This window comes from Panonychus citri, unplaced genomic scaffold, assembly GCF_014898815.1.
Source record: "Panonychus citri isolate SS breed McGregor unplaced genomic scaffold, ASM1489881v1 Contig00108, whole genome shotgun sequence".
NCBI classification, from domain to species: domain Eukaryota; kingdom Metazoa; phylum Arthropoda; class Arachnida; order Trombidiformes; family Tetranychidae; genus Panonychus; species Panonychus citri.
This window is the reverse complement of record NW_026515513.1, coordinates 1198637-1212569: the sequence shown is the minus strand read 5'-3', so window position 1 is coordinate 1212569 and position 13933 is coordinate 1198637.

Here is a 13933-nt window from a genome sequence, read left to right as displayed (position 1 = left end):
CGAGAGCAACACCAGATGGAAAGACCCTAAAAGGTGAATTTAATTTTCGCTTCATTACCTCTAAAGAGACTGACCTTGTGCTTGATAAAGCAAAATCAATTGCAAGAAACAATTTTTACCCTCATGATATTGTTGATAAGCTACCATTCGACTTCGATCAAAGCTCAAAACTTTACAAAATTGAAACTCAAGATAATTTTGTATTCATTGCTAGAGCAAGTGAGATTGAACTCACAAAAGGTGAATTTACTTGCCTCGAAGTTCGTTCCTTTTTAGAGAAACTAAAAGGTCAGCTTAATCCCAACTTATCTATTGATTATCAAACTCAACTCTTGGAATTGTTACAAGAATATAAAGATGTGTTCGCTCAAAATCGTCGTGATCTTGGATTCGTCCCAAAGGAGTTATGTCCTATTGAAATAGATATTGGTGACAACAAAGTGCCATATCAAAAGCCGTACCCGAGTTCTATTGGTAAAAAGAAAGAGTTCAAAAAACTAATTGACGAACTCATTGCCGCTGATATCGTCGAGGAATCTACTGCCGAAGGTGGATCACCTGCCCTATTGGTAGAACGTCCTGATAAAAGTTATAGACTCGTAATTGATTATCGTGCTCTCAATAGATTGACTAGAGTCCCTGCTTTCCCAATGCCTCGAATAGATGATATTCTGGAAACTGTTCGTGGAGGAAAGTATTTCAATTTATTTGATCTATTCCAAGGCTATCACCAAATTGAGCTTGCTCCTAAAGAGAGAGAAAAGACTGTCTTTGTAACTCCTGACAATAAGTTTCAGTACAAGAGATTGCCTATGGGCTTAGCAGCAGCTCCATACGCTTTTCAAAAACTAATCAATAAAGTCCTCGAAGGCCTCCAATTTGACAAATGTCTAGGCTACTTCGACGATGTTCCCGTTATTGGTAAAACATGGGAAGAACTTTTAATGATGACTAGAATCGTTTTGGATCGATTCAGAAAGTACAACCTAAAGGTAAAGCTCGAAAAATGCAAGTTCGGCTACAACGAAATCGTACTTCTAGGTCATCTTGTTTCTGGTAATGGCATTAGACCTGACCCAAAGAAGGTCGAAGCTGTAAAACGCTTGCCATATCCAAAAATGTAAAGCAACTTCAAAGTATTCTCGGTTGCTACAACTACTTCTCTCGGTACATCCCAAACTTTTCGCAACTTGCCGCACCTCTATACAGATTGATCTCTAAAGAGAGAAAATTTAAAATGTTACCCGAAGATAAACAAGCTTTGGATAAGCTTAAAGATGCTTTAATTGCAAAAACCCTATTGGTACATTTTGATCCAGAGATGCGAAGAAAGATAGCAGTTGATGCATCTGATCTAGCGATTGGTGGTGTATTATTACAAGAGGATAAAAATTCAGAAAGTTATTCAAAAGAAACTCCGATTGAAGAGATAAAGGATTGGGTCCCCATTTCATTTTTCTCGCAGAAACTTCAAAAACATCAAATTCGGTACACCGTTTCCGAAAAAGAATGTCAAGCCATCCTAGTGGGAATAGATAAATTTAAACATTATCTAGAACACGAACTTTTCTTAATAGAGACTGATCATCATGCCCTTTGCCAGCTCCCGAAAACTAATTTCAAAAACGCAAGATTGCAACGCTGGGCTTGGATGATGAGTACCTATCAGTATAAAATCGTCTACCGTAAGGGATCAACTCATATGCCTGATTGCTTCTCAAGGTACCAGTCCGAGTGGAACCATCGAGCTCAAGATATCGTTGACCCTGAAGAGGAATTTTTAGATAAACTATTGTTGGTAAATCACTTACATTCTAGTGAATTAGATCTCTACGAAAGAGGTGCTAATGTTGTCAACTTCGTCCTAGAGGATCCGAACTTTTCATTAAGCCATCCCCTGAAATAGTTTATGTAACTGAAACAAACCCCTGGATTACTAAGGTAAAACGATTTCAATCTACTGATGAACTCTGTCTAAAGATAAAGAAACTTCTCGAGGATGAAGATAAAAAATCAATGAAAAAATATTCCTGTCGAAATGGATTAATTTACCTCAAAGATCAAACTCGAACTACTGAAAGAAATCGATTGATCATTGGTCCCTCGCTCCTAAAGGAATTGTTTGAACAAGAACATTCATCTCCTCTTGCTGGACATTTCGGTGTCGAAAAAACTTATCTATCGATAGCTCGTCGTTATTACATGCCTTATTTGCATGACGAAATTAAAAAGCTTTGTGATAATTGTGATGTTTGTGCTACAGCTAAAGCCGCTTCAGTTATCTATGTGGAACCACATTCAAAGCCGATCCCGACTCACATATTCGAACGCCTCGAACTGGACGTTCAAGGCCCCATCACCATTAAAAATGTGAAAAATTGATCGTAGTCATGGTCGACACTCTATCGAGATATGTATTTGCACGAGTTTACCCTCACCAAAAGGTAAACAACATCAAAGACTTTCTAACAAAGTTTTTCAACCTCTTTGGATTCCCTAAAGTGATTCAAACGGATCAAGGTAGTAACTTCATGAGTGAAGAAATTTATCAATTCTTAAAAGAGAAAGGCATTAAACATGAACATTCAACTTCGTACCACCCTCAGTCCCAAGGCATCGTCGAACGTGCAAATCGTACGATCGCCGATAGGCTTAGAACTATTGTTATTGAGAAGAAGTCGATTAATTTAGCTAAAGCTTTAGATCTTTCTCTATTTGCGATTAATACTGCCGTCCATAAAATCACTAGATTTTCTCCCTACTTTTTAGTTTTTGGCCAGAATCCCCGAAAACCTCTCGACAATCATTTAGATTTACAAACTTTCTCAGGTTATACCCAACCTCAAGCAAGGTCAATCGCTTATGCTAGACTCAAAGCCCAACAATCTTATCAGAACAATCGTATTCGCTCATTACACAAACAATCTCCGTACCAAATAGGTGACTTCGTGTGGCTAAGAGACGAATCTACAAATTCTGACTATAGTAAAAAATTGTCAACTAAATGGCATGGACCATACATGATTTATGCTATGGCCAAAGGTGCTTTATTCTTGCTTGACCCTCAATCTAAAGATTTTGACTTATTTTCCGCTAACGTTAGTAACTCGAAACGCCATAAAGGAGAAATCAAAAACGAATTGAAAAAGTTAAGAGATTCTTATTTTAATGTTGATTCAAGTAATTGGCTAGAGCCTGAAAATCCTGAAATTTCAGTTAACACTGAAAATGAAGAACAGGAAGAAATTGAAGAAGCTGATGAAGACGAAATTGATCAATCAATTGATTCCAATCTTCCCCAAATAAACAACTCTAATGAGTCAGTAGTGTTTGATGCCCAATCTAAAGATGATAATGTAAACACTCATGAAAGTTTACCTAAAGGTCACAGCGCAAGAAAGCGATCAAGACTTTCAGCTGATCAATCAATTGTCCAAAGTCAACAACAGATTATTGACTCTAATCAACAATTAAACAAAAGATTAACCCGTGGACAATTAAAAGCATCAAATCAAGTAGACAATATCTACTTTCTCACCAATCAAACGCCTAAAGTGAACGATGACAAATCTGGTTATCAAAATAATGAGAAATCTATGGGAAAAGTTAAAAATCAATCCGATTTTCAAAAAACAATAATCTCCCTCATCAATGTAAAGAAGGAGCCAAAGTCAACTATTGTTGTTGCTGAGAATCATAACCCATTTTCCACTCAAGTGTTTATCTTCATCGACTTCAATTCAAATTTACAAATCAAATATCTTATTTTGATTGATTCGATCTCAATTTCAATTTGTTTACAATTTACTTCTATAAACATTTGGCTATTATCAGCGCTTCAATTACTCATTCAGCGTTTAAAAACACTTAATTATAATTTTATCATTGTGATTTTTAAAGCCAAGTTTATCTCTATCGAGGTATATAAAATGTCTTCTTCAACCCAAAGGTCTCAGTCACCTTTAACGTCTAACGCTGAATCTTTAGATAGTGTTTTCGAAACCAATTCTTCTTCAACTGTTAACGAAGAACCAACTTCAACAACTGGTCGAAATCAACCCTTGGTATCTTCTTGTGAAACTGCCCCTCTCACTAGTGAATCTGGATCAACATTCGATTATTCCCCTATTAGTGTTGATATTGACATTTCCACCGAGGAATCAAATAATTCACCTGTGCCTCCACTTTCACCTGATGCCCTTTTCAACTATCGTATTGGTCAATCGCTAAGACGAATTCGTGAAGACAATTTAAATCGAGTCGAACCAAATTTTCCTCTCGTCGACATCAATTCTCCTAAAGGATCATCACCTGGTAAATCTTCTTCTAGTGAATCAGTTTCATCATCGCCGAAGAAAAATCAAATTCCTAAAGGCAAAAATAAAGATCAATCAAATCTTGGAGCTAACCCTGGTGATTTTAAACAACCTTTTGGTAGAAAAAGAAATCATTCGAATTCTCCATCGCCTGTTAATTCCCCAAAGAAGATGAAAATGTCGGATAAAATGGATCTTCCTGGTACTCAAAATGTGGAATCGTTTTCTTTAGAAACCTCATCTACCCCTTTTGATCCTGATCAACCCTCAACTTCTTCTGGTATTACTAACGAGCGTTATAAATCCACTCCAGTCGATTCATCCTCTAAAGAGCAAGTTCCAACCCGAACTATTGTTAAAGCCTCTAATCACAACTTGACTGTTAGTGTGGAGAATCAAAGTAACATTCGTTTAACTTTTCAAACGAAAACCAAGGAAAAGTCCGGTGACCCGAAATCAACTGATAAAAATGGTGGTTATCTTGGACCTGACGATTATCCCTGGTGTCCCAATGAATATCCTGTTCCTCTTAAAACTGCTCCTATTCCTGAGTTTTACTCTAAAGAGAATTTCATGAAAATTAAGGAAAAGGTTATTGCTAAAGCAAATGAGTTTGAACAGAAGAAAGAAAAATTTTTCAATCTCATCAAGGAAAAAATCTATTTGAACATCATCAATGATCCAAATGTTTTCAAACTATCTATGGATGATCTTCATGTTGGCCTCCCGAAATCCAAAGTGATTTCAACTCAGTTAAATGAGATTTTTAAATTAATCATGTGTACCCTATGTGAACATGTATCTATTGATCCTGTTATTTGTACAGAGTGTTCATCATGGTATTGTTTTGAATGTGTCCTCTGGCTAAACAAAACTTTAGTTAAATTGAATTTCATCCCACCTTCAACTGATGATCAATTCCTGTGCATTGTTGTTGGTTGTGCTGCTAAATATGCACCTAAAGATGAATATCCTCGCTATAGTGAAGTTCCCGAGTCAGAAACTCTAACGAGTTATCTTGCCGCTGAATTTGTGTGCCGCCGAAATCGATGCTGTGGCAAATTCAAACCAGCGATTTCTCATCTCATGAAAAGCGATGTCGCCGTGGACTCCTAGAGGAAGAATTCAATGTTCAAGACAACGAAGTTTTCAAAAAGGTCCAGAAAGACAACAAATGGCTAATCAACCAAGACGATTAATCTCAGCTTTACAAAGCCACATTAAAGTCGCTATAGCTGAAGAAACCACTGTACCCAAAAGCTTTCCAACTCAACGTGATCGAATTGAATACAATTTCGAAGGCTTAGCTTATTTGGTGTACAACAAGGAAAAGAATCCATCTGACCGTTGCTCGCTCAAGTGCCATTCAAGCTTCAACCTTAGCAATAGCTATTGGTCCGTTGTAAAGAGGATCAACGACCCAAGTGCACCCATCTACGAAGGAGAGCAATGGCTCCAAGATGTTGGATTCGACCCCGTAGTCGGTAAAAACCGCCCTGGTCAACGTATTCGACCTGAAACCACTCAATGGAATTGTGTCCTGACTATCTTATAAGAGCTTCGGCCGAATGGGCTCGTTTTGCTGAAGGATTGCCTAGACCACCTCATCGCCGCTCTAGTGCAAAAATATCTAAAGATCATCATGAAACTGATCAACCATTTGTTAGAATTGATCCAATGCTCCGAGTTCCCCCTGAAGAAGTCAACACAATCATGAACAATCTTAACCGAAATTGGACTAGCATCCGTGAAATCGTTCGCTATTGCGCCCCCTCATCTCGTTCATCATCACGGTCATCGTCAAGTTCACGATACCAAGTCTATCGAGATCAAAAACGCAATGAAGCTGGTGCTACTTTCCATAGCAAATCGAAAGTCCAAATTTACCCTATTAAGGAAGAGATACTCGAAAAGATCGCCGCTAACACTAAAGTGCATCCCGACCCTAAATTGGTTTTCTCTATCAATATGGCTTTTTGTCGCATCAGAGAGATCCACTTGATCAACGATTGTTATAAAACAAAAATAACACCAAGACCTTGTTGGATTATGATCATGGATGGAAACCAAGAAATCATTTATGAGACTTTTGTGAGATATCCTGAAATCGCCTACATGGATACACATCATCATGGTCTCTCTAGAGGTGATTTGAGATATGCAAAAAACCTCATGTCGGTTCGCGATCAATTGATTCAGTATCTAGAGACATGTAAAATCCTAGTTGGATCTGGTTTGATAAATCAACTCAAATCTCTTGGTCTCACTATTGCGGAATTGAACTACTTGAAACCCAAGATGCGGGAGATTACTCAATTTTTCTCTCCTTATAAGGAATCAGCTTGTGCTCTTAGCCTTGTTGCTTTTCTTATGTTCAGTGGCTATACAATTCGAACGAACCTCATTCCCTGTTGTTGAATCTCTTTGAGTCTTCAACTTTACATGCCTATTGGCAAAAATAGAGGAAAATGTAAAGAGCTGAACGATGGAATCCATTATGGAAACTGTGTTAAAACTGTTAACAATAGTGAAGTTTCCTACCTGTTCTCAATCTACGCTAAAATGTAGATGAAGGTCGAGCCTCGTGGCCTCAGAATTGGTACTACTATGGTATTGAAGGAAGCCGAGATGCCTCGATTCAATGATCGATGCCACCCAAGTACTTCGGACATCGCCATCAACTCTAGTGATTACGAAATTGAGCTATTGCCACTTGAAGAGGATCCACTTCCAATGCCTCAAAGATTCAATGCAATTGTCCCTTTCAGTTCCTCTAATGACCCCCAGCTAACGCTAATCCTAATCCTCGAATCCCAAACCAAGTTTTAAAAAGGGTTCTTGATCAAAATCCAGGGCAGTGTTAGGTATTAATCCGCACTTCCTAAAACCCTATTGGTAATCGATGATTGGTAACAATTTACCTTTGGATTAACTTTAGTTTCTTTTCTTCTTTTTATTATCATTTTGATTTTAATCATTTTTCTTTATTTTAATCTTATAAGAAATGACAATTAGACTCATCAACCTTAATAATGGGTTAATTCTAAATTTCTGTTTTAATCATTTAATCATCTAAAGATAACTCATTGTTTTCTTTATTAACAATCCTTATCTTGGTTAACCTTATAAGGAAAGTATCTTCTGTTTAGCTTGATTAAGCTAACGTATTTATGTTTCTTTTTGATTTACTTTGTAAGCCTAAAGGCGCCATTTCTTATCTTAAATTTTGTTCTTTTCTAAATGCTTTCCCCCATTTAGAATCTATTGATACATTGATTTAACCATAGTGTTAATCAGTTAGAGTTTTACTTTGAAACTGTTCGTCATATTCTAATTCAATTAATAAAAAACCATTTCATTGATTAATCTGTGCGCTTAATTACGGTCCTAAAAGTACTTGTAAGATTAGATTGTGAAGGACTAATCGCTCTTCTGTGTTCGATAATTAATCAGTAGATTAATTGTGAAACTCTAGCGAGACTCAGTAAAATTCAACCTATTGGTAAATGAATTTCCCTGTTTCAATAGAAACACCAAGTTACTCAGTCAATCCCCAAAATCTTCCCTTCATCAATCTCAAATCTCTGAATCACTCAGAAATCTTATTATCATGGAACATGAATATTCAAGTTAACCTTTCACATCCCACCAACAATGTAAGTATAACGGTAAATCTTTCGTGTCAATATAAAGATAAAGTAGATTTCAAGGTAATATAGTTAAGGTGTGTACACATACATCCTTCCCTCCCTCCTTCCCTCTCTCTCTCTCTTTTTTACCCATAGGGAAACAAAAGTAACCCACATTGTAGACACACCTCAAAATTTTATCCTCATCCTTAAATTGACAATCAAAGTATAACAAATGATTAACATTCACAATCAATTTAACAATAATTAACCTGGACGACACCTTATACATTTCCAGCAATTAAGGAAAAACAATTTTCTGCAGTCAAATGTAAATGAAAAATAAACAAATTGGACTAATGTGTTTTCCAAATGTTTACATTGATTGCCAAGGTATTTATTCACATAAATATACGCATTAGACTGTACTTTGGGTTAGTTTTGGCTGTTGATGTTGCAGGTTAAACTATTGCAATCACTGTAAATGAGTATAACAGTTGCAACTAATTTGCAAGGAGCAATAAAAACCCAGATGCAAAGTGAGAAAATATCATCTCCCTCTCACTTATTCTCTCTCAAACTGTCTAATAGGATGAAGATAACACATCCGCATCACTTATGTTCAAATCTTTGGGCACCAAAAGTGATGCACGACTGTACCAAAGAGAGAGAGAGAGAGTAACCGAATAAACAATAAAAATAATCAATAATATCAATAAAATGTGAAGAGGAAGAAAAAATCAATCTCCAAATAATTTACTAGATTTTTGTATCACAGAATCAATTCAATATTCCTAAGGCAATTTAACCTTAATCATTATTATTAAATATATCAAATTGACCTTAACTCAGGTTAGTTAATATTGTTATTATATTTACTGCGAATCGTTTGCTGTTGTATTGAAACTCATTGATTGTCATCAATCATCATCATCATTTCATGTTAGTAAACAATCAAAGTTAAAAATAAAACTCATTCCAAACTCAAGAGACTCTGAAATCTATCAACTGTGATTGGCTCATCACTAACCTGTTCTTACCTTTTATCATCTTTTATCTTCATCTTCATCTTCATCTTCACTCAACTATAATTAACTTAGTCTCTCAAGTCTCTCTCTCTCTCTCACTTTCTCTCTCGTTTCTCTCTCTCTCTCTCTCTTTTTCTCTGATTGTGACGCAAGAAATAGCGAGTGAGAGAGAAAGAGAGAAAAAACCAAGAAGATAAACTTGTTATCTTCCTCCTCTTCTCTTTTTCTTCATCCTTCATCTTCCAATGGGTGGGGATACTAAAGGTAGTACAGGTAAAGGTAAAGATTTACAGGTTAGTGGCAAAAAAATGATCCAATGGCAGGAAAGCAAGAGGCAGGTTCTCACCTTTACAGGTTAACTTTTTTTTTCTTCTGTAACTTTTACACAGATACAAAAGTTTCTGTATAGTTACAAGTATCTATAAAGTGAGTGAGAGAGAACACTACATCTTAAAGTAAGACCCAAATTCCAATGGTCAGTCCGTTGTTGTCTTTGATGACGGCGATGATGATGATTGACATTCAGGTCAAAGGAGAGCAAAAAAATGGACTTTAAAATCTTTCGTTTCCTGTTTGCAATTTAACTTTGAATTCCCGGTGTGACATTTTTTGTAAAGGTGGAGAGATAATGACAAGGATGGAGACAAGGTGAAGATGAGGATGAAAAAAAACATTATCATCTTTAATTTTTATCATCATTTGACTAATAAAAATCCAGATCATCTTCTTAAATTGCTTATCCATAGATATAAAATGTTTATCAATGTTTTCCTAACATAAACTAATTACTATCTTACCGATAACTTGGTTGCTTTTTAATTCAATCAATACAATTGTCTCAACTAATCAGTAACTCGTATAAGTGTTAATTGTATTTCTGTTCACCAATTCAACCCCCATGGTTAATAAGGGTAAAAGTTAATTTCATCGAAAGAAATATTTTAACCAGTCAACTCTACTACACTAGTCATCTCTTTCTCTTTCTCTCTCTCTAACTTTCTTGACCACAGGTCAGTAATTCAATTTTGACCCAGTTCAAACTACTGGACAGCGAAAAAAAAGATTTCCAGCCAACACCATCTATCGGCTTACGAAAATACTAATAATCTAATGAAAGTTAAACTTTTTCTGCTCCTCAATCGCAGTAACAATTAACTAATTGAAATTGAGTTGTGTTAAAGATAAACAGAGCTACAGAACTGACTAATTATAATAATTAAAAGCAGAGACAGAAAAGTTTTGCTTATAAACTAATTTATCCTTGATAATTCAGGTAAAAGTTTTAAATTAATGAGAAAAAAAACAATTAACCGATTGTAATCAATGAGTGAGTGTGTTTATCATCAAAATGAATTGATTTTCATTGAGATAATCAATAAATAATATATATATATAAAAGTTGATAATCAATTGACTGGGATCAAGATACAATTGGATTAATTGTTTAATTGGAAAAATTCAATAATCAAATGTAACAAAGTGAAAGTATTATCATTATCAAATATAATGGCCGCTCAAGAATTACAACAATTTAATCTGAGATTAACCGTTAACTGATGATGATCTTGTAAAAAGCTCAAATAACAATAAGTAGACAATAGAATCAACTGAGAGTGAGAGAGAGAGAAAGTAAAACGTGAGCTCACCTTTACCTGGTTTAATCAATAAACGGTTCTAGTTAAGGTTCAACGGTTTTTATATATCATTCAATTTATATTAAAGTAATAATAATATTGACCATTGTTATTAAAATCTGTTACATTTGAAGTCCAGCTGGTAAAAAGTATAATGATAATAATAAGCCAACAACAAGGTAACACACTGAGCTACAAAAAAGCGATCAACCTTTTCACTTACCTGATAAGAAACTCAATGGGAGCTGATAAGTTTTTTTTTCATCTCTCTCTCTCTCCATCAATTCTATTTCCTCTTCCCCTTTTGATATCCAAAGTTTTTTTTTTCTAGTGGGTGATATTATTGCTGTTCTACTATTAAAGTTTACCGTTAAGGTTTGGAGGAGAAGGAGAAAAAAAACTGGACAGAAGATGATAAAAAGTGAGAGAGAATGACAGAGAGGGACATTTATGTATGTAGGTAGAGGTGAAGGTGGGGAGTTTAAGTTGAGGTGAGTGGAGGTGGTAGGCTTTTTATAGGGAATGATGACTGGGAGGGATAAGTGTCTATGACCTGGATTATATTATTATTACTTAGGGTTTTTTTTGCTTCTCTCTTGATGATTACAATTGCTGTTGCTTTTGCTGCTTCTTGTTAAGCTCAATTGTTATTATTATTGTTATTGGTGATTATGATTATGATTGTTGGTTGTTATTGTTATTGTGTTTTTACTGTGTGTGTGTATGGGAGAGAGAGGGAGGGAGAGAGAGAGAGAGAGAGAGTTGGGATGAGGATGATTATGATGATGGTCAAGATTAATTGAAACTTATTGAAAAAAAGAGCTTGATAATTATTGATCATCTTCATCTTATTAACTTTGATGGTTCTTATCAATTGGTTTTACTTATTTACTGTTATAATTAATTGATTGATTGAATATGTATTATGATCATTAGATATGTTTTATTGGTTAATTGGACAACGTTTAAAGTTTAATTGGTTAATTGTTGGGTTGAATGAGTGAGTGTTTATGTTAGTTGATTGTTAGTTAATTCAAAGTTTTCTGTAGTTTCTGTTTTATTGGTAACGTTTAATCAATCATTTAATTGTTAGACTTGTTTTTTTTAATCATCATCGGTATGCTGATGATCAATTTGATTAGTGTTTAAGTGTGTAAATAGTTTTTTTTTGTCTATTCATTTGTAACCTTAACTATTTACAGTTAGTTAGTTAGTTAATTGTTGTTTGCATATATTGTTATATCTACCGTTGTTGTTATCATGTAATTGTTTACATTATCATCATTAATAATTTGTTGATGATGATGATTGTAGTTGAGGGAGGGAGAGAGAGTCAGTGAAAGTTATCATCATGATAATCATTTCAAGTTTGTTTTTATAATATAATTATAATCATCACACTTTCATTCAGGTTCATTATCAATTGTTTAGCTTGTTGTTGTTGATCATCATAGCAAAAGAAAAGGATTCATTTGAAATTATCACAATTTAGCAAATGATTTAATTTAAATTTGTTTTAATCGTAATGAGGCCATGCCTTTCATGGGGTTCATTCATTCAGTGAGGGTGGGTGAAAGTGGCAGTGGGAGAGGGAGAGGTTCTCTCATCTATTTCTCCCTTCGTGTAGAGACATTTAATTGCTGCAATCGAATTTGCATTATCAATACAATTTGCAAAAAGAATAAAAAAAGTTCTAACTGGGAATTTTTTTCTCTCTCTCTCTCCATCAATTCTATTTCCTCTTCCCCTTTTGATATCCAAAGTTTTTTTTTTCTAGTGGGTGATATTATTGCTGTTCTACTATTAAAGTTTACCGTTAAGGTTTGGAGGAGAAGGAGAAAAAAAACTGGACAGAAGATGATAAAAAGTGAGAGAGAATGACAGAGAGGGACATTTATGTATGTAGGTAGAGGTGAAGGTGGGGAGTTTAAGTTGAGGTGAGTGGAGGTGGTAGGCTTTTTATAGGGAATGATGACTGGGAGGGATAAGTGTCTATGACCTGGATTATATTATTATTACTTAGGGTTTTTTTTGCTTCTCTCTTGATGATTACAATTGCTGTTGCTTTTGCTGCTTCTTGTTAAGCTCAATTGTTATTATTATTGTTATTGGTGATTATGATTATGATTGTTGGTTGTTATTGTTATTGTGTTTTTACTGTGTGTGTGTGTATGGGAGAGAGGGAGGGAGAGAGAGAGAGAGAGAGTTGGGATGAGGATGATTATGATGATGGTCAAGATTAATTGAAACTTATTGAAAAAAAGAGCTTGATAATTATTGATCATCTTCATCTTATTAACTTTGATGGTTCTTATCAATTGGTTTTACTTATTTACTGTTATAATTAATTGATTGATTGAATATGTATTATGATCATTAGATATGTTTTATTGGTTAATTGGACAAACGTTTAAAGTTTAATTGGTTAATTGTTGGGTTGAATGAGCGAGTGTTTATGTTAGTTGATTGTTAGTTAATTCAAAGTTTTCTGTAGTTTCTGTTTTATTGGTAACGTTAAATCAATCATTTAATTGTTAGACTTGTTTTTTTTAATCATCATCGGTATGCTGATGATCAATTTGATTAGTGTTTAAGTGTGTAAATAGTTTTTTTTGTCTATTCATTTGTAACCTTAACTATTTACAGTTAGTTAGTTAGTTAATTGTTGTTTGCATATATTGTTATATCTACCGTTGTTGTTATCATGTAATTGTTTACATTATCATCATTAATAATTTGTTGATGATGATGATTGTAGTTGAGGGAGGGAGAGAGAGTCAGTGAAAGTTATCATCATGATAATCATTTCAAGTTTGTTTTTATAATATAATTATAATCATCACACTTTCATTCAGGTTCATTATCAATTGTTTAGCTTGTTGTTTCTGATCATCATAGCAAAAGAAAAGGATTCATTTGAAATTATCACAATTTAGCAAATGATTTAATTTAAATTTGTTTTAATCGTAATGAGGCCATGCCTTTCATGGGGGATTCATTCAGTGGGAGAGGGAGAGGTTCTATTTCTCCCTTCGTGTAGAGACATTTAATTGCTGCAATCGAATTTGCATTATCAATACAATTTGCAAAAAGAATAAAAAAAGTTCTAACTGGGAATTTTTTTCTCTCTCTCTCACCGTTCTCTCAGCTTTCAGCATTCCTGCTTAAGATTCAATTCTTATATCATGGTTTCAGTTTGAGAATTTCGGATAAACTTGGAATTTGAGTTTTTTCTTCCTGTTCTTTTTCCATCTTATCCACTTTTCCTTTTTTTTAATGTAACTTTTTCTCCTCTTCTCCCTCGTTGATTTACAGTTTTGATTGCA